The sequence below is a fragment of the Bidens hawaiensis genome, unplaced genomic scaffold (assembly GCF_021521415.1).
Source record: "Bidens hawaiensis isolate Kalapana, Puna unplaced genomic scaffold, B.hawaiensis_p1.1 tig00034770_1, whole genome shotgun sequence".
Taxonomy (NCBI): Eukaryota; Viridiplantae; Streptophyta; class Magnoliopsida; order Asterales; family Asteraceae; genus Bidens; species Bidens hawaiensis.
This window is the reverse complement of record NW_027496048.1, coordinates 123,300-142,252: the sequence shown is the minus strand read 5'-3', so window position 1 is coordinate 142,252 and position 18,953 is coordinate 123,300. Positions and strand designations below refer to the sequence as shown.

The following is an 18,953-nucleotide window of genomic DNA, read 5'->3' as shown; positions in this document are numbered from 1 at the left end:
TAAACAACCGATAGAAACCGTAAGCATTAGAAACACTACTATCCTCTGCAATAACCACAAATTCGTTTATTGTGTGAAGTGTATTGAAATAATCAAAATAAATCTGTAGATTTGTTAAATATATACTCAAATAAAAATGAGACGATAGAAATCAAATTGAATATTATAAGTTTTTAACAATCAATACTTATAATGGGCTTTTATAAGAAAACTTTTATGAAAGACAAAAACTTTATTGTTATTGTTATGTAAACCATATTGTTTTAATCAAAGTATTATGAAATCATAAAATACTGTTAAGATTCAAAGCACTAATGTAATAAAAAGAAGAAATGCATATCTGTGAACAATAATGTACCACTGTAATCACACTAATCAAGATGGCTGAGTACCTTGTATCCCCTGTTCACATCAGGTTTAGAGTTAAAATGCATCATATTTGGAACTGCAGATATCATATAACGGAAACATATAAAAATCGAATCCCTAATTCACAAAGTAGTTGAATTAAATGAAATTTCAAAAGACATAAAAAACTAACAGAAAGAGAGGTACCATGTGAGAGAAATCAATTGTTGGTGACTCCGCCCTAAGTTTTGATGAGGGTTGTTGGCATTGAGAGGATTTAGATATACTGATTACAGATCGATTAGGGTTTGATTTCGTTTGAAAAGTCATCGACGGCGTGGAAGCTGTAGTTTGATAGCAGCGATGGAGATGAAATTGGAAGTTTCGGTCGCCCGTGATTTTGAGAATGGGATTTGATGGATTGAAACATTACGAAAGATTTTCTGAAGAGAAGATATAGATTTGCACAATAGATGTTTGGGAGTGATTGTGGTTGTAGATTAGGGTTATGAAAGGAGTGTGGTGAGAGGCGGGATTTTGAGAGAAAGAGGTGGCTAATTTGAGGACACGTGTCACAAGTAAAGTTTTATTTATTAAATTGTATAAATTATAATTTCTTATTCTATTAAAAAAAAATCTTTTACAGAAATAATATAACAAATTGGATAAAAAGCATAAAACTGTTGGTATTTGGCATGATTGGCCAATAAATAAATAGAAAGTGGAAACCCGGGGGCATGTTTGTAAATTACCATCCAGAGCCACAAGAGATAAAGACTGCTGACATGGATTACAAAAGAGAAGTCCGACCACTCAACCTGAGTTTCCACGAAACATAAACAAAAAGTAAGTCATAATAAAGTAGCCATCTTCATCTATGTAATCAGATTTACATTTTAGTAATTTAGACACAGAGACAGCAAGCTTATGGGGTCATTGAAGAGAGAAGATGAGACAGAAGCATCATCAAATGAAGCTATTTTGTATGTTAATGGAGTCTGTAAAGTTCTTCCTGATGGTTTGGCTCACTTAACACTACTACAATATCTCAGAGGTTTAAAACACTACAAACTTTATCTTTAAATTCTGATTAACACGCTCAGGGCCGTCTCCGAGAAATGTGAAAAAAATTTGGACAGAAGGCGAAAAAAATTTTGGTCCTAAAATTAGTTGAGTATTTGCGTTTAAACATTAAGAATACATATTCTTTTTTAAATAAATATATATAATTTAAACAAAAAAAGTTCGGGCCTATTGAGGTGTCGGGCCGGTGTCGTCGACCACCGGGCCCTACCTCATAGCCGGCCCTGAACGTGATTTTTGTTATCCACTGTCCTGTATTATACTATTGTCTGTTGGTACCGGGGTAAAGTTGTTTTTGTAGTGTTATCTGGTATTAGATACTGTTTTTTAGCAATTGGCCTTCTGGTCCAATGAAATGAGGTTATGGTTAAGGCCTGGGATCCTTGAGGTCTCAGGTTCGAAACCTGACTCAATGGGGGGGGTTTTACCACAGTGGGGGGTTTCCTCCTTGATGGTGTTCCTGGGTGAGTCGAGCCTGGAGCGCCAAAATCATTATGAACGGTTGACATCCAGGAAGACTCACTCGGGTACTGGGGTAGTTACATACGCTGCTAAAAATGAAGATACTGCCTTTTATGTGTAATAATATACTAAGTTTCACGAGAACTTGGAAGTTGAACCACAATCTATACTTGATATGCTATCCTTAAATGATGATACATTAAGTTTCACATTCACAATCTTTATGCAAATATGTGATTTCTTTTCGTACTAAATGATACAAAAGTTATGGTTCAAAGTAGGAGTAGTAGAAGATAGAAATACACGATGTTACTATGTTAGGATACAATTGATCAATTCTAGTATGTCGCCTTTCTCATTCAATGCGCGACTTAACATCTGACTTGTACCGTTTCCCTTTGCTCCCTCTTGTGGTGATATAGATGCAGGTTTGACAGGAACCAAGCTAGGCTGCGGTGAAGGCGGTTGTGGTGCATGCACTGTCATGGTATCTTACTTTGATCATAATTCCAACAAATGCGTGTTAGTCTCTAGCTTTATACCCGAATCAGTTCTTTATTATTTTATCAATTGTTTTTAGTACATTTTTTTATCATTTTTTTTCAGGCACTATGCAATCAATGCTTGCTTGGCTCCACTATATTCTGTTGAAGGAATGCATGTAATCACAGTGGAAGGAGTAGGGAATCGGAAACTCGGTTTGCATCCAGTTCAGGAATCATTAGCAAGTCGTCACGGGTCACAATGTGGATTTTGCACACCTGGATTTATCATGTCAATGTATGCATTATTAAGATCCAGCAAAACCCCACCTACCCAACACCAAATTGAAGAAAACCTTGCGGGAAATCTATGCAGATGCACCGGTTACCGACCAATCCTTGATGCATTTCAAGTCTTTGCAAAAACCAATGATTTGTTATACACAAGTGGCGGTTCTGTTTCATTACAAGAACATAAAGATGGTGACTTTATTTGTCCTTCAACTGGTAAACCCTGTTCTTGTAGGCCAAATAAAGAAACCATTAAACCGGTTTCTTATAACGAAATTGATGGAACTTCATATGCAAACAAATAACTCATTTTCCCGCCACAGCTTTTAACGAGGAAATCAAGTTATTTGAACTTAAGTGGACTCGGTGGGATCAAATGGCATCGACCGCTACTGTTAAAACATGTATTGGAGTTGAAGTCAAGATACCCTGATGCAAAATTAGTTGTGGGAAACACGGAATTGGGAATCGAAACCAGGTTAAAGAAAATTCACTACCTGGTTTTCATATCTGTGACCCGTGTACCCGAGCTTAATATATTGACTGCTGACCATGACGGTGTGGAGATCGGTGCTGGTGTTAGGCTCTCCGAGCTTCAAACATTTTTAAAAAAAGTTGTTGAAGAACGACCGGTTTATGAAACAACATCTTGCAAGGCTATTATTCAACAGTTAAAGTGGTTTGCCGGGACCCAGATAAGAAACGTGGCGTCGGTTGGCGGGAATATATGCACTGCGAGCCCGATTTCAGATTTGAATCCACTTTGGATGGCGTCAGGAGCAAAGTTTAAGGTTGTTGGCTGTAAAGGAAACGTTAGAACGGTTTTGGCGGGAGATTTCTTTTTGGATTATCGAAAAGTGGATTTGGGGGAAAACGAGATTCTTTTATCGGTTTGTGTTCCGTGGACTCGTGAGTTTGAGTTTGTGAAAGAGTTTAAGCAGGCTCATAGACGGGATGATGACATTGCAATTGTGAACGGTGGAATGCGTGTGTTTCTTGAAAAGATTAATAATAAATGGATTGTTTCGGATGCGTGTATAGTGTACGGTGGTGTCGGTCCGGTTTCATTATCAGCTGTAAAGACAAAGGATTATTTGATAACTAAGGAGTGGAGTAAGGAGCTTTTGCAGGCTTCTTTGGAAATCTTGAAACAGGATGTTGGGATTGGTGAACACGCGCCAGGTGGCATGGTGGAGTTCCGCAAGTCTTTGACTTTAAGTTTCTTTTTCAAATTCTTCTTGTGGGTGTGTCATCAAATGGACGGTCAAGATTCGTTTAACGAATCTGTACCTGAGTCCTATCTATCGGCTATCGAGCCATGTCACCGTCCACCTGTCACGGGTAGTCAAGATTATGAAATTACAAAACACGGAACCGCTGTGGGGTCACCTGAGGTTCATATGTCAGCAAGACTTCAAGTAACAGGAGAGGCTGAGTACACAGACGACACCCCGATGCCACCTGACGGTTTACATGCTGCTTTGATATTAAGTAAAAGGCCTCACGCGCGTTTACTTTCAATCGATGACTCGGGTGCCAGGTCATCACATGGATTTGCTGGCATCTGTTTTGCCAAAGATATCCCGGGTGATAATCTTACCGGGGCTATTGTTTTAGATGAGGAAGTTTTTGCTTCTGAGACCATCACTTGTGTGGGCCAGGTACTTGTTTTCAGAATTAACCGGTCAAAACGGGTTCGTTAATAATATATCATATATGTCTTATGATCCTAATTATGTATTGCAGGTTGTAGGAGTGGTTGTTGCTGACACTCACGAAAACGCAAAGATTGCTGCAACAAAAGTGGTTATTGAGTATGAACCTCTGCCTGCAATATTATCCATCGAGGATGCTGTCAAGCTCAAAAGTTATTTTCCGAATTCTCACAGGCAGTTAAGTAATGTGGGATGTTGACTTATGTTTTCAGTCAAACCAATGCGATAAGATCATTGAGGGTGAGGTTCATATTGGGGGTCAAGAACACTTTTACATGGAGCCACATAGCACCTATGTTTGGACCATGGATGGTGGTAATGAGGTTCACATGATTTCATCTACTCAGGTAAAAACCCGTACCCAAAAAACGAATGAGTCTTTTTTTTTTCCATATAATGATTAAAAATGATGCTATATTATTATTTGGTTGCATTTAGGCACCACAAAAGCACCAAAAGTATGTGGCCCAAGCGCTCGGTCTCCCAATGTCAAAAGTGGTTTGCAAGGTGAAACGAATTGGTGGTGGATTTGGCGGGAAAGAGACCCGATCGGCTTACTTTGCAACTGTTGCTTTTGTACCAGCATACTTGTTGAACCGGCCCGTGATGCTTACACTAGACAGAGACGTAGATATGCAGGTATCCGGTCAACGACATAGTTTTCTTGGAAAATATAAGGTATAAGTGTATAACTAGTTTAGATTTCATATTAACTGGTCAAAGTAATGATTTGATTACTGTTGACTAAAAATGATGATATAATTATATTATTTAGGTTGGGTTCACAAATGAAGGAAAGGTGCTAGCTTTAGATCTTGAAATCTATAACAATGCCGGGAATTCACTTGATTTATCTCAAGCAGTACTCGAACGAGCGATGTTTCAATCAGATAATGTTTATGAGATTCCAAATGTTAGAGTTAACGGGCATGTTTGTTTCACTAATTATCCTAGTAACACCGCGTTTAGAGGATTTGGTGGGCCCCAAGGTATGCTAATTACTGAAAACTGGATTCAAAGAATTGCTATAGAAGTTAACAAAAGCCCAGAAGAGATAAGAGTAATGTTCTTTATAATTAATCAAGATTAGCATTTATTATCACTAAAACATTAAAAAGTATGATTTGGTTTCAGGAAATGAATTTCATCCGTGACGGGTCAATATTGCACTTTGGTCAACAAATTCAAGACTGTACTTTGCATCGGTTGTGGGATGAACTCAAGACATCCTGCAACTTTGTAAAAGTTAGAAGTGAAGTTGAAGAGTTTAATCGTCGTAACCGATGGAAGAAACGCGGAATTGCCATGATTCCTACTAAATTTGGCATTGCGTTTACAACCAAGTTCATGAACCAGGTGATTATATTTTAATTATGTGTCATTAATGTTAATTATAGTTATTAGAGTGCTCTTATTCGGTTTATTAGTATATGGCCTGTTTTATATTGGGGTCATATACTAATTAATATATGTATTTGGGTTCAATGGCTGCAGGCAGGTGCACTGGTTCAAGTGTATACAGACGGGACCGTGTTAGTCACACATGGTGGTGTAGAGATGGGTCAGGGTTTACATACAAAAGTGACCCAAATTGCGGCTTCTGCCTTTGAAATTCCGCTTAGTTCGGTATTTATTTCTGAAACTAGTACTGACAAGGTAATAAAAGATATTTACTTAGAAATAATATTTTGTTGAATGTTACATTATTAATAACTTTTGAGTTTTGATATGTGATTAGGTTCCTAATGCATCTCCAACAGCCGCTTCAGCTAGTTCTGATATGTATGGCGCTGCAGTTTTAGATGCGTGTATGCAAATAAAAGCAAGAATGGAGCCAATTGCATCTATGAAAAAATGTGCTACTTTTGTTGAGGTACATTAAATCATTAATGACATTTGAATTATTTAGCAATTTTAACAATTGAAGGACTGTTTTTCATTTATGTCTCTTTTGTAGTTGGTTAATGCGTGCTATGTCGAGCGTGTAGATCTTTCTGCACACGGGTTTTATATCACCCCTGACATTAGTTTCGACTGGAAAACCGGAAAAGGCCATCCGTTCAGATATTTCACATATGGAGCTGCATTTGCTGAAGTGGAAATCGATACGTTAACCGGGGATTTCCACACGAGGGCTGCTGATGTCATATTGGATCTTGGATTCTCCATCAACCCAGCCATTGATATTGGACAGGTTCATTCTTATACATTTACATAATTTCTTGATGGCATTTTTTAAAAAGTTTTTTTTTTTTGGATGCAGATTGAAGGAGCATTTGTTCAAGGTATGGGATGGGTGGCTCTCGAGGAGTTAAAATGGGGTGATGAATCTCACAAATGGATTGCGCCCGGTTTCTTGTTCACCGCAGGTCCCGGAAATTACAAAATTCCATCTGTTAATGATGTACCTTTCAAGTTTAAGGTTTCTCTACTCAAGGTGCATAGCTCACTTTTAAACAAATACACCAAAAATGTATGAAGTATATGTTTTATAGTTAATATGTTTTGTGACACTCAGGATGCACCAAATGACAAGGCAATACATTCGTCAAAAGCTGTTGGCGAACCGCCATTCTTTCTGGCTTCATCTGTATTTTTTGCCATTAAAGATGCAATCATAGCTGCAAGATCTGAATCAGGGTGTTATGGTTGGTTTCCTCTTGACAATCCTGCAACTCCCGAGCGAATACGAATGGCTTGTAATGACGAGTTTAGTGCGCCATTTGTCAAACCTGATTTCCGACCCAAACTCAGTGTTTAGTGAAACCATGTTGTATGCATTAATGCAGAAGTGTATGTGCATTGATCACTTTGTACTGTTATATAAGATGTATATCTGATGTGAATAAGCCAGTCTCTTGCAGAACTGTATGAGCTTGGCAGAATGTTAAAACTTCCACTTTTTTAAATCATAAATACTCATATTCAACCTACACATACGCGCCTTCTATATTAGTTAGATCTCAGTTATGTTCCTGATTTATGTGGCTACATGTATGTAAATTAAACATGGTGCATATATATAAACCATGATTTGTGTAATTAAGCCTAGCTCATTTACATATGCGTAGTTTTAAAAAGAAATCATTATCATATATTCATATACGTCATATTTGTAAATTGTTGTGCATTTATACTTCAAAAATTTCATGGTGCATGTAGTTTGAATACTTACTAGGTTTTTGCTTATTTCATATATCCATGTATTATTATTTGGATCTCTTATACTTGGCTAAACATATGGCGGTTGGGTGAAGGAGATGGTGGTAGGATAACACATGTGGAGGTGGTGAATGGTGATGGAATGGGTGGAGATTGGAGAATTATTAAATATATTAAGGTGGTAGCTAGGGATAAGTCATGGTAGAGATGGAGACTTACTCATGTTTCTAGTTGGCTTAGAGCATTTATTATATAAGCTATGTAAAAAGAGGTAAAAATACAATACAAGTACCAAACATTTATCATTCAGAAATACAAATGATGATAGAAAAACCAATCAATATAAGGAACAATAAGGTACATGATGTCTAAAAAATAAATATACCAAGGTTATAGCACATTGAGACATTATTAACTCATGGATACATTTGTGTAAGAATAAAAACATATTGTAAAATTTATTGATGTATAACTTCACAGAAAGGAAATACTTTATACTTTTTGCATGTTGAAATGTTGAAAGTGTTCGTGTTTTAGTAATAGACCGGAGGTGGGGGAGAATTGTATTAGTAAACCGGTGGTAAGTGAGACTTAGATGGTGGAGGTGGTGACTTATAGATGTATGGTGGTGGGGGTGAAGGAGACGGCGGAGGAGGAGATTTGTAAATGTACGGAGGTGGTGGGGATTGTGATGGTGGAGGTGGAGACTTGTAAACATATGGAGGAGGTGGTGAGTGTATGGGTGGAGGTGGAGACTTTTACACGTATGGTGGTGGTGGATATGGTGATGGTGGAGGAGGAGACTTGTAAACATATGGAGGTGGTGGGGATGGTGATGGCGGGGGTGGAGACTTCTAAACATATGGAGGTGGTGGTGAGTGTACGGGTGGAGGTGGAGACTTGTATATGTATGGAGGTGGTGGAGAAGGTGATGCTGGAGGTGAAGACTTGTAAACATATGGAGGTGGTGGTGAGTGTACAGGTGGAGGTGTAGACTTGTACACGTATGGAGGTGGTGGAGATGATGATGGTGGAGGAGGAGACTTGTAAACGTATGGAGGTGGCGGGGATGGTGATGGTGGAGGCGGAGACTTGTATACGTATGGAGGTGGTGGTGAGTGTACAGGCGGAGGAGGAGACTTGTACACGTATGGAGGTGGCGGGGATGGTGATGGTGGGGGTGGAGACTTATAAACATACGGAGGTGGTGGTGAGTGTACGGGTGGAGGAGGAGACTTGTACACGTATGGAGGTGGTGGGGATGGTGATGGCGGGGGTGGAGACTTGTAAACATATGGAGGTGGTGGTGAATGTACGGGTGGAGGAGGAGACTTGTATACGTATGGAGGTGGTGGTGAGTGTACGGGTGGAGGAGGAGACTTGTACACGTATGGAGGTGGCGGGGATGGTAATGGTGGGGGTGGAGACTTATAAACATACGGAGGTGGTGGTGAGTGTACGGGTGGAGGAGGAGACTTGTACACGTATGGAAGTGGTGGGGATGGTGATGGTGATGGTGGGGGTGGAGACTTGTAAACATATGGAGGTGGTGGTGAGTGTACGGGTGGAGGAGGAGACTTGTATACGTATGGAGGCGGTGGTGAGTGTACGGGTGGAGGAGGAGACTTGTACACGTATGGAGGTGGCGGGGATGGTGATGGTGGGGGTGGAGACTTATAAACATATGGAGGTGGCGGGGACGATGATGGAGGGGGTGGAGACTTATAAACATATGGAGGTGGTGGTGAGTGTACGGGTGGAGGAGACTTGTACACATATGGAGGTGGCGGGGATGGTGATGGCGGAGGTGGAGACTTGTATACGTATGGAGGTGGTGGTGAGTGTACGGGTGGAGGAGGAGACTTGTATACGTATGGAGGTGGTGGAGATGGTGATGGTGGAGGAGGAGACTTGTAAACATATGGAGGTGGCGGGGATGGTGATGGTGGGGGTGGAGACTTGTAAACATATGGAGGTGGTGGTGAGTGTACGGGTGGAGGAGGAGACTTATAATTATATGGAGGTGGCGGGGATGGTGATGGTGGGGGTGGAGACTTGTACATATATGGAGGTGGTGGTGAGTGTGCTGGTGGAGGAGGAGACTTGTACACATATGGAGGTGGTGGTGAATGTATAGGTGGAGGAGGAGACTTGTACATGTATGGAGGTGGTGGGGATGGTGATGGTGGGGGTGGGGGTGGAGACTTGTAAACATATGGAGGCGGTGGTGAGTGTACGGGTGGAGGAGGAGACTTGTATACATATGGAGGTGGTGGTGAGTGTACGGGTGGAGGAGGAGACTTGTACACATATGGAGGTGGTGGAGATGGTGACGGTGGAGGAGGAGACTTGTAAACATATGGAGGTGGCGGGGATGGTGATGGTGGGGGTGGAGACTTGTAAACATATGGAGGTGGTGGTGAGTGTACGGGTGGAGGAGGAGACTTGTACACATATGGAGGTGGTGGGGATGGGGATGGTGGAGGAGGAGACTTGTAAACGTATGGGGGCGGTGGAGATGGTGATGGTGGAGGTGGAGATTTATACACATAAGGGGGAGGTGGAGAAGGTGACGGTGGAGGCGGAGACTTGTATAAATATGGTGGCGGTGGAGATGGCGACGGAGGTGGTGGGGAGGTATAAATGTAAGGTGGATATGTCCATTTGTTTTTCACCGGTGGAGGCAATTTCCAATCACCATAAGGCAATGGTGAATCATATTTATATGATTCGTCAGCAACGACAGTGGCGATCACTAAGAAAGCAAAAGCGCACACAAGTTGAGGCCAAGGCCTCAACTCCCTAAACCTTACCATATGAGAAGGTAACCTTTTGGTTTTCTTAGTTCTGAACTTCTTATCTCTAAAAACCTTGAGCAAGGAATGATTTTATTTGTTGAAAACTAATGAGAATTGAACTCAATTTATACAAGTCATGTATATTTGTTTAATGCATAAAACAAGCTGTCACAATAATTCTTTTAATATTTTATACGAATTTAAACATATTAGAGGAAACAACCCACCAAATATCACGTCTTCTCCAACTGTTGGATATTTTCATATTTGAATGTTTCCACCCAAGAATTTTGAGGTGAACCATGAAGACATCAACCAGCGGTTGGTTGGTTGGTTAATTAGCTACGTCTTGTATTTTACTCTTATTTCATTTCTATGCATATATCCAAGAAAAAAAAATATAGCAAAACGGGTATTGAAACAATAAAACTTCTAAAAAGCTACCTTTTTGCTCGTGAAAAGTGTAACACTTTTGTATACATCATATCACTATGTGTGAGATTTAGATTTTAGAGTGAGTGATACATGTGTCCATTTAAATATATTCAAATATATTATGGTATTGAAAGCAATATAAGTTGGATATATAATTATAACCGGTTAGACACTTCAAGGGTATTTGTGTAAATAAAAGTTACAACAACATATCAAGTCTAGAAAGTTAGATTAATTGTTGTAATGGTTGGTCACAACTAGGGGTGTAAATGTTTTAATCAACTTGCGAACGACTCGATATCAGATTTTGCATGTGCATGCGTTTATGTGCATGTGTGGTGTTGTTGGGGGTGGGCAAAGTTAACCATGTTTGAAAAAACAAACAATATGTTACCATTTAAAGTATGCAATCTATTATAACTAGTCGATAGCTGGTATGGCATTAATGTTGTATTCTCTAGAAAAAGTTTCTTCTTGTATTATCATCTTCAACAATACCGTTTTCTTTTGTTACTAGGAATCCATTTTGTCTTATCAAAAGCCAAATTGTGATTATTAAAAAAAACTTTAAACGAGGAAGGGGCGCTTCTCTCAAGTCTCAAGTACACTGTCGTATCATTTTCAACATCAACCCCCATCCTTTTTTTCACTTTTTTAAATGCAAATAAAATCTAAAATAACATTCATTTTTAGAACTTAAACATTCATTAAAGAAAATAAAACATAAATTAGAATACTAAATTCAAAAACATAACATTAATCATCCACTTTGGATTCCCCGGTGTCAGGGTCATGTTGACCTCGGAGGCGGATCCATAGTCACAAAGAAGATATGATTTCTTAGAACATCCCATGCAACCTCATAATTAAACCCCTCTTAGAGATTAGGTTTCAATATTGACAATGTGCCTCTAAATATGCTTCCAATTCACGCATCTCGGCAATTGTGGTTGTTATTGTTCATCATGTACATCCAAGTCGTTGCCAAAGCGACCAATCATCATCACTTCATGGAAACGGTCGTGCTCTCAGTGGCATTTGTTGTAGGTGATTTGAAAAATAATAAAATGGGTATGATAGAGTTTGAATGATGGACGAATGAAAGTTTTTACGTAAAAATTGGTTGATTAAGGTTAAATATATATAATAAAGTTTAATTGTTAAAATACATAAATAAATTAAAATATAACTTGTAACTATAATATATCGTCTCCAACGGCTAATTGTGCTCGGGTAAGGGGCAACCACATTTTGGTATCTTAATTCGGGTATCATACTCAAAGATAGCTATCCGAAGGCGTTCCTTCCCCCTTAACATAAATGTGAAAATAGTGAAAAAAAATAGGAAAAAAAAAGAAATTTAAGGTTTCAGATTTGCAATTATGGTGTGAAATAAATCAATGGTTTCAGATTTCACACCAAGGATTTATATTTAGTAGAATAGGTTTTGCGATTCAAAAGGGGATAGCGGCGCAACTTGTTGGTCGCTTATCCATTATCCAGATGTAGCTCGGTTTGTGTTATATATAAAAGGAATATCTATATAGAATGTAATATTTAGTCGTAAAAAATACCTGATTTATTGTTAATATTTTGCTTATATAGTATAAAAATTCAACTTGTGAATTTAGGAGGTGTTTGGGATTGCTTATTTACCTCCTTATGACTTATTTTAAGTCATAAGGTAGAAGATAAAGCACTCTCAGCCTATCATTCATCATCATTTCTATAACTACACTAAAAAACACTACATTTTTATTTTCTACTCAATTAAATAATATTTTTTATATATATTTATCATTATAGTTTTATCTCTCATCTACTCACAACCAATTCAAAAAATGTTACAAAATAAATAGAGGCAAACTTTGTTTCCCTAAATTTACAAAAAATAACTACATTTTATTTCTCCACCATATCATTTACACTCACAAATACTTAAAACACCACCATATAATTTGCAAACTTCTTTTGCTTACTTTTAGAGTATAGGATGAGAATGCTTTTACAAATTGTAACTTATAACTTATACACTTACAAAACCTAATTTTCTCAAGCACCTTATAACTTATAACCTATAAGGAGGTAAAATAAGGAATCCCAAATACCCCTACTACTATTTTTTATAAATATCTTTTTTTTTCTTATTTACAACTTAATTCATCGTAATGTAAAATTAAATTCAATTCGAACCCGACATAAAGTGAGAGCTTACGGATTCCATATTGTTTCCATGTATCAGGGGATACGGTCTTACGGCGATCGACGAGTCAACCTTAGACTTAGCCCTAACAAAATAGGTTAAAAAAATCCGAATTCATATCCGAAATATCCGAAAATCCGAATCCAAATTATCCGAAAATTCGGATATCCAAATCTCGGATATCTGAATTTTCGGTTTCAGATTCAGATTTGGATAGTGATTTAGAAATTGTCGGATATCCAAAGTATTTTTTATTATTAAATAATAAATATTATTTATAAATTTCGGATGATTTTTGGATATTTTGGATATTTTTGGATAATTTTCAGTTATTTCGGATAATTTCGGATATTTCAAATACTTCAGATGATTTTTCGGATATCCAAAATATTTTTAAAAAGGGTGCTGCTAAACATACCCCCTCTCATCCATTTTTACTAAACATACCTTACTAAACATATCCCCTTATTCAAGTTTTACACTAATACAATCTAGACCTTTTTGTTGTTTCCTTGTCATTTTGTTATCTTTTATTATCATTATTATTTTTATAAAAGCACTTTTTTCTATTATTATTTAGCATATTTTGTTATTTACCCTTTTATTAATATTTAAAAGCCTTTAATAAAAACATATTTTTTCTTACTTAGAAAAATGTTTTTATTCTTATATAAAAAATGTTTTTTCTTGTTTTAAAAAAATGTTTTTTTTCTATACATGTTTTAATTTTTTTGGAGAGCGTTATAGTTTACATTTTTTTATAAAAAATAATATTATTTTTTATAAATAAAAAGGTTAAATAACATACCACTTGACAAAAAAATTGACTCTTTTCTCATATAACATTAATCTCATGTATTCAAACCTAACAAATAAAATCAAATTGTTTTGAATACGTTTTATAAAAAAAATCTAGCTAGAGAAAACATACAGTACTTTTTAATACATGTAAAAAAAATAAGCAAACTTTTGATAAGATCTTAAAGAAATAAAATAATAAAATAAATAACAAAAATATATAAAACTGTAAAACAAAAATAAAAAAATTTAATAGTTTTTTATTTAATATTTTGAGAGAATTATATAATAAAATGAGAGGGACTAACATGTCAATTACAAATGTTAAGGGAAAATGAAAGTTCAAGGGGTGGGATGGGGGGGTATGGATGGCAAGGGAGGGAGGTACATTTAGTCTGACCTTTTTAAAAATATTTCTTAAAAAAATTTATAATTATATTTTCCCGGATATTTCGGATTTTCGGTTCACTATTAAGTCGGATATGCGACTTTGAACCCGTGCTATATAAAAATAACTATTTAATAGAGCTTTAGTTAGAAGATGGAGCTTCTTTTTTATATTATTCTCAAATAGATTGGATGGTAAAATGTATTATTCGTCAAAGAATAAGAATAAGAAGAAAAGGTCGTGGCCTACTGTAGTCGGTGATCAATTTTCTTTCTTATCAATTGTTAGGTCTCTCGTCTGATCACCCACATATTATAATTAATTATTCTTTCTTATTATTATATTTATGTTATTTTTATTGTTAGTATATTATTATAGTTTTAATTGTCATTGTTTTTATTATAGGAATACAACTATGAAATAATCAACAAGCTCCAATGTTGTTATAATGAAATCGCTTATAGTTTATTAGCTTAGATTATTCGTTATGGAGGTGTGGAGACGTCATTGGCCAATCTAACCCCGTCAAACCACAACACCCTTTGGTGTCATGCCCCCACCCCCACCCCCACCCCTTCATCATCATCACGATAACGCCTGTGGAGGCTTAAAAGTTGAGGTCCACCTCACCAACAACCAATCACAATTAAAAAAAGTCTAATTAAACCTAGTTAACTCATGCGTATGTTAAAGAGTAAGTTAAAATTCATTGTCTACATGACAATAACATAGTGTTGATGTGGTTCTATAACTAGTTTTTGTTAGTTAAATCACTAATACACAACCTAAAAAGCACTTAACGTTTCATTGTTGTGGAACGTTTTATAAATGTTATTTAACAGTTGGTTACTAGTAGTGTTAAATTTAAAAGTTGAGTTAAGAAAATCATGAATTTAATTTAAAAAAATATTATTATTTAGTGAATTTGTTTTTTTTTCAATGTTATCTTCTATTTAATGTCAAATTTAAGAAACAAATTTGATACTATTCGAGATTTATATATGTTTCAGTTAGTGTGCTTAACATTAAAAAAATCTTTTCATTTGTAAAAAATAAAAATAAAAAAATAAGGCTCACAGGAATAGAATAATAATGAAACTTGTATGATTTGAAGAATTTTTATAATTTATAGTTAGAAAAACTTATAATTGACTTTAATAGTATACTAAAGGAACTCAATTAGTATTAGGTAAATTATTCCTATTATTATATTCAATTAGTTATAAACATATATATACTTTATATGACTTGGTTCATTTGTATACCTGTAGTTTAATTTTCTCATATATAATGTGTAGGTAGAGAAACTTCATATATATATATATATATATTGTTCAAAATTAGTATACTTAATAATATATTAATTAATAGGCATATGTTAGTAAGAATGTCCCAATCCAACTCCCTTAAGACGCATTGACTTAATAAAATTAAGGGAAAGTCTTCACCGTTTTTGTATTTTATGCCCCATTTAATAATAGACCAGGTAATTTGTAGTAGTTACTAACTACCACATTTTATATTAAGTTTTTTTGACGAAGGGCCTCAACTCAATAATCAACATGGTTGTGTGCTTCATAGAAGCACCTCCACATAATAACTGTTTACAAGTGAGGAGGTATTTGTGTATTAGGAGGTTTAGTTGTAATTTTAATAATCTTATTTTTATGGTTAGTCAATAATAATTTTACATGAGAATATTATTTTTACCAGTTCTACATTTACACATTCTTTTTCTCATTGAATCTCTGTTAAATTTATCCGAGTTTCAAGTAAATGTTTCATGGTTTTTGATCGAAAGAAAGATACGATTTGATTGATGTATAACTTACCTTGAAACGATGCTTTAAACTTTGATCAGTTGCACATTGGTATGGACAAATCGAATTTGAGTAAATAATATATTCGCAACTATATAAAACATTGTATATTATAAGCTAAAATAATACATTTATGCTTCAACTAATTGTACATTACTAGACGCAACACGGTTTTATTTTAATTTGTAACACCCATTTTACTAAATAGATAATTACTCACTTTGTTAATATTTACATAGTATTTATTGAAAATTCAGAATTTAGAAAGAAAAGAAAAGGGCACATTTAACTTAATATTATGATAAGAAAACTCAAACTATATGAAACAAATCCTACCATTCTCCATCTTCCCCGTTCCTTCATTCTCAGCTGTCACCACTCATCACAACTATTCTCCATCTTTCTCATCCTTCATTCTCTTTCTCATCTCCCATTTTCACCATCTTTAAAGAAAACAAAAAAAAAACAAGAAATGGAGAAGGCCTTTGTGACCCGCGTGACCTAGCTCATGCTGGTCATGTCACGCATAAGAAACGGGTAAGGGGATGGTGTTATGCGGAGGTCATTCAAGGACCCTCAACCATACCGGATGGCCTAATGAAATATGTGTAAAACTCATTTTCCTGAGTTATGTACATGAAGCACGTGGACAAAATTGAATGGAGTGAATTTCCATTCACCTAAAAAAAGAAAAAAAATGAAAACTCAATACCATGCAATAAGAATATATAACTTATGAATAGTAGAAACTCCGAAACTGTGTGGGAGCTAGAGTCGACACTAGCATTTAAGATACATATAATTTAATAATCAAGTGGGGTTAACGCTTTCATTTGGTTGCCTATCTTTTATGGTTAACATCGTATCATTAAGATATTCACATTATAACACACTCATGCAATGATGCATATTGCATAATTATAACGCACTAATCCATTTGTTTTCTTTTTGATATTCATGCCAACATCAACACAATGATGCTTTGGATGTAAAACGCATGCATTGCAGTCGCAAAATCCGTAATTTTTAGTTAAACATCTAATTTGATAAAGTGATATCTCGTTCCTTTGATATCAAAAATTTGAACTAGCGATGCTGCTTGTTACCCGTTTGTCACCTGTCTTGATGTAAACATTAAAACCTATAATAAGAATACATTGAACTATGTGAAATTGTGGATTTCATAAGGTTACATTAAAAAAATGTATCCTGATTAGTAACTAGATTTTGTGTTTGAAAAATAAAACTAGTTTAAAAGATTTAATTGGATACTCAATATAATATAGATATCCAAAGTCCAAGGATTCTCGATCGTGAAATAGGATATTGGCAAAGAATGAACCATTGCCGGCTAGTATATCTTACAAGTTGGGATAGAATAAGCACCAGAACATGCTCCGACATGTTCTCAACTATATGGTTCAATTTGCTCATTTCTTTTTAAAAAAATTAATGTGCAAGAAAAGTACAAATAAACTCTTAGAACGGGTTTGTGTTTACAACTTTATTATTATTAATAAACGAGATGTTTGACAAAAAATCACGTGTTTGCATCAGCTTGTTGATAGAAAATATAAATACAGTACTTTGCATCACATCTTGATGACATGGAAATAATGAATCATGGTAGATGGAACTGGTCACGAGACACTAGTGGATGAAAAATGTATAGTTGATGATGATATGGGGGTTGGCTTGGTCATATGACACCCGGTAAAAGAAAATTACGTGTTATATTTTTATCCCATATTCAAGTGACTGGACAATGACACATACACATTCAAAATAAAAAGATAATGGGGATTTTGAGGTTGTGTTAACATTTTAGAATGAGTAGAATTAGGAGATTGTTTATGTGATTTTAGTTATATGTATTTTGTTGTTATTATTAAACTTTGGTTAGTTTTCGTGACCACATCTGATAGGTTGTTGTTTTTTTTAAATCGATAGATAACTGAATGCCGAAACATTATAACACTAGTAAAATAATAAAACAATTTCTCAAGTTAAAAAAAAAATTGGAGAATCCGTAGTTTAAAGTTGAAGATTTCATCTAAAAAGAATTGACTTACATTAGCTGAATGTTGTTGCTAGTTGCTTAACCATTCTAAAAAGATGGATCAGGTCATAAAGTTTATTTTTAATATTTTCTTTGTTTCTTCCTAGTCGGATTTCTTTCTCAAGGTATATATAATATAATAAAAAAACACAATTAAGAACATTCCTAGCCCATTTGTTATGCATATTAAGTGGGAAAACTTAACGTACAAACAAAATTAACATTTTAATTGTGAAAATCAAATAGAGTAATTATATACACAATTAGAGTATTATGTAACTACATCGTAGAATAATTAATTACTCAACGATGTAATTACATAATTACTCTACTTGTATATATAATTACTCTACTTGATTCTCATAATTAGCACGTTAATTTCGTTTGTATTTGATCCAAACCCTTCATTTAATTATAATAAGATTACTATTTTAATCTTTCTCGTTTTCAATTAAATAATATTTCTTACTTTTATCCTAATATTTTCCCACTTCTCCACTCACAACCATCTTTAGAAAATATTAAAAAGTTATACCGCGCGGATAGTGTAAACCCCCAAATTTAACATTCTCACATAACATTTTTTTCTCTCCTTTTATTCACATAACATTTTATCTCTACTCCACTCATAAGTCATAACCACTCATATACTATATAATTTACAAAATTCACTCACAAATTTGTAGAGAACGGGCTAAGAATGCTTTAGAGAATGTGTATTGGTTTAACCAAAAGGTGAATAGCATCCCGTCGCCTCACCGTCACATAGACATGAGGGCTTCATTAACTTTTCCCTAAAAAACGCATAATAATTTAATTAACACCCATATTATTATTTGATTTTTTTCTATATAAAAATTATGAAAAAATGATTTGATTGGTTTAGAAATGAGCTGGGCCCACACTCCA

The 18,953-nt window shown here is 35.4% G+C and overlaps 2 pseudogenes across 1 annotated transcript; one reads left to right on the top strand and one right to left on the bottom strand.

Moving 5' to 3' along the window:
• Nucleotides 1–1,086: 1,086 nt before the first annotated feature.
• Nucleotides 1,087–7,285, top strand: LOC143586696 (xanthine dehydrogenase 1-like; annotated as a pseudogene). The gene is made up of 13 exons (XR_013144747.1): nt 1,087–1,194; nt 1,263–1,402; nt 2,316–2,415; nt 2,500–4,327; nt 4,413–4,728; nt 4,820–5,059; nt 5,157–5,441; nt 5,516–5,737; nt 5,876–6,037; nt 6,120–6,254; nt 6,339–6,575; nt 6,645–6,818; nt 6,900–7,285. The product of XR_013144747.1 is annotated as a xanthine dehydrogenase 1-like (transcript).
• A 610-nt stretch (nt 7,286–7,895) lies between these two features.
• Nucleotides 7,896–10,643, bottom strand: LOC143586695 (uncharacterized; annotated as a pseudogene).
• Nucleotides 10,644–18,953: the final 8,310 nt, after the last annotated feature.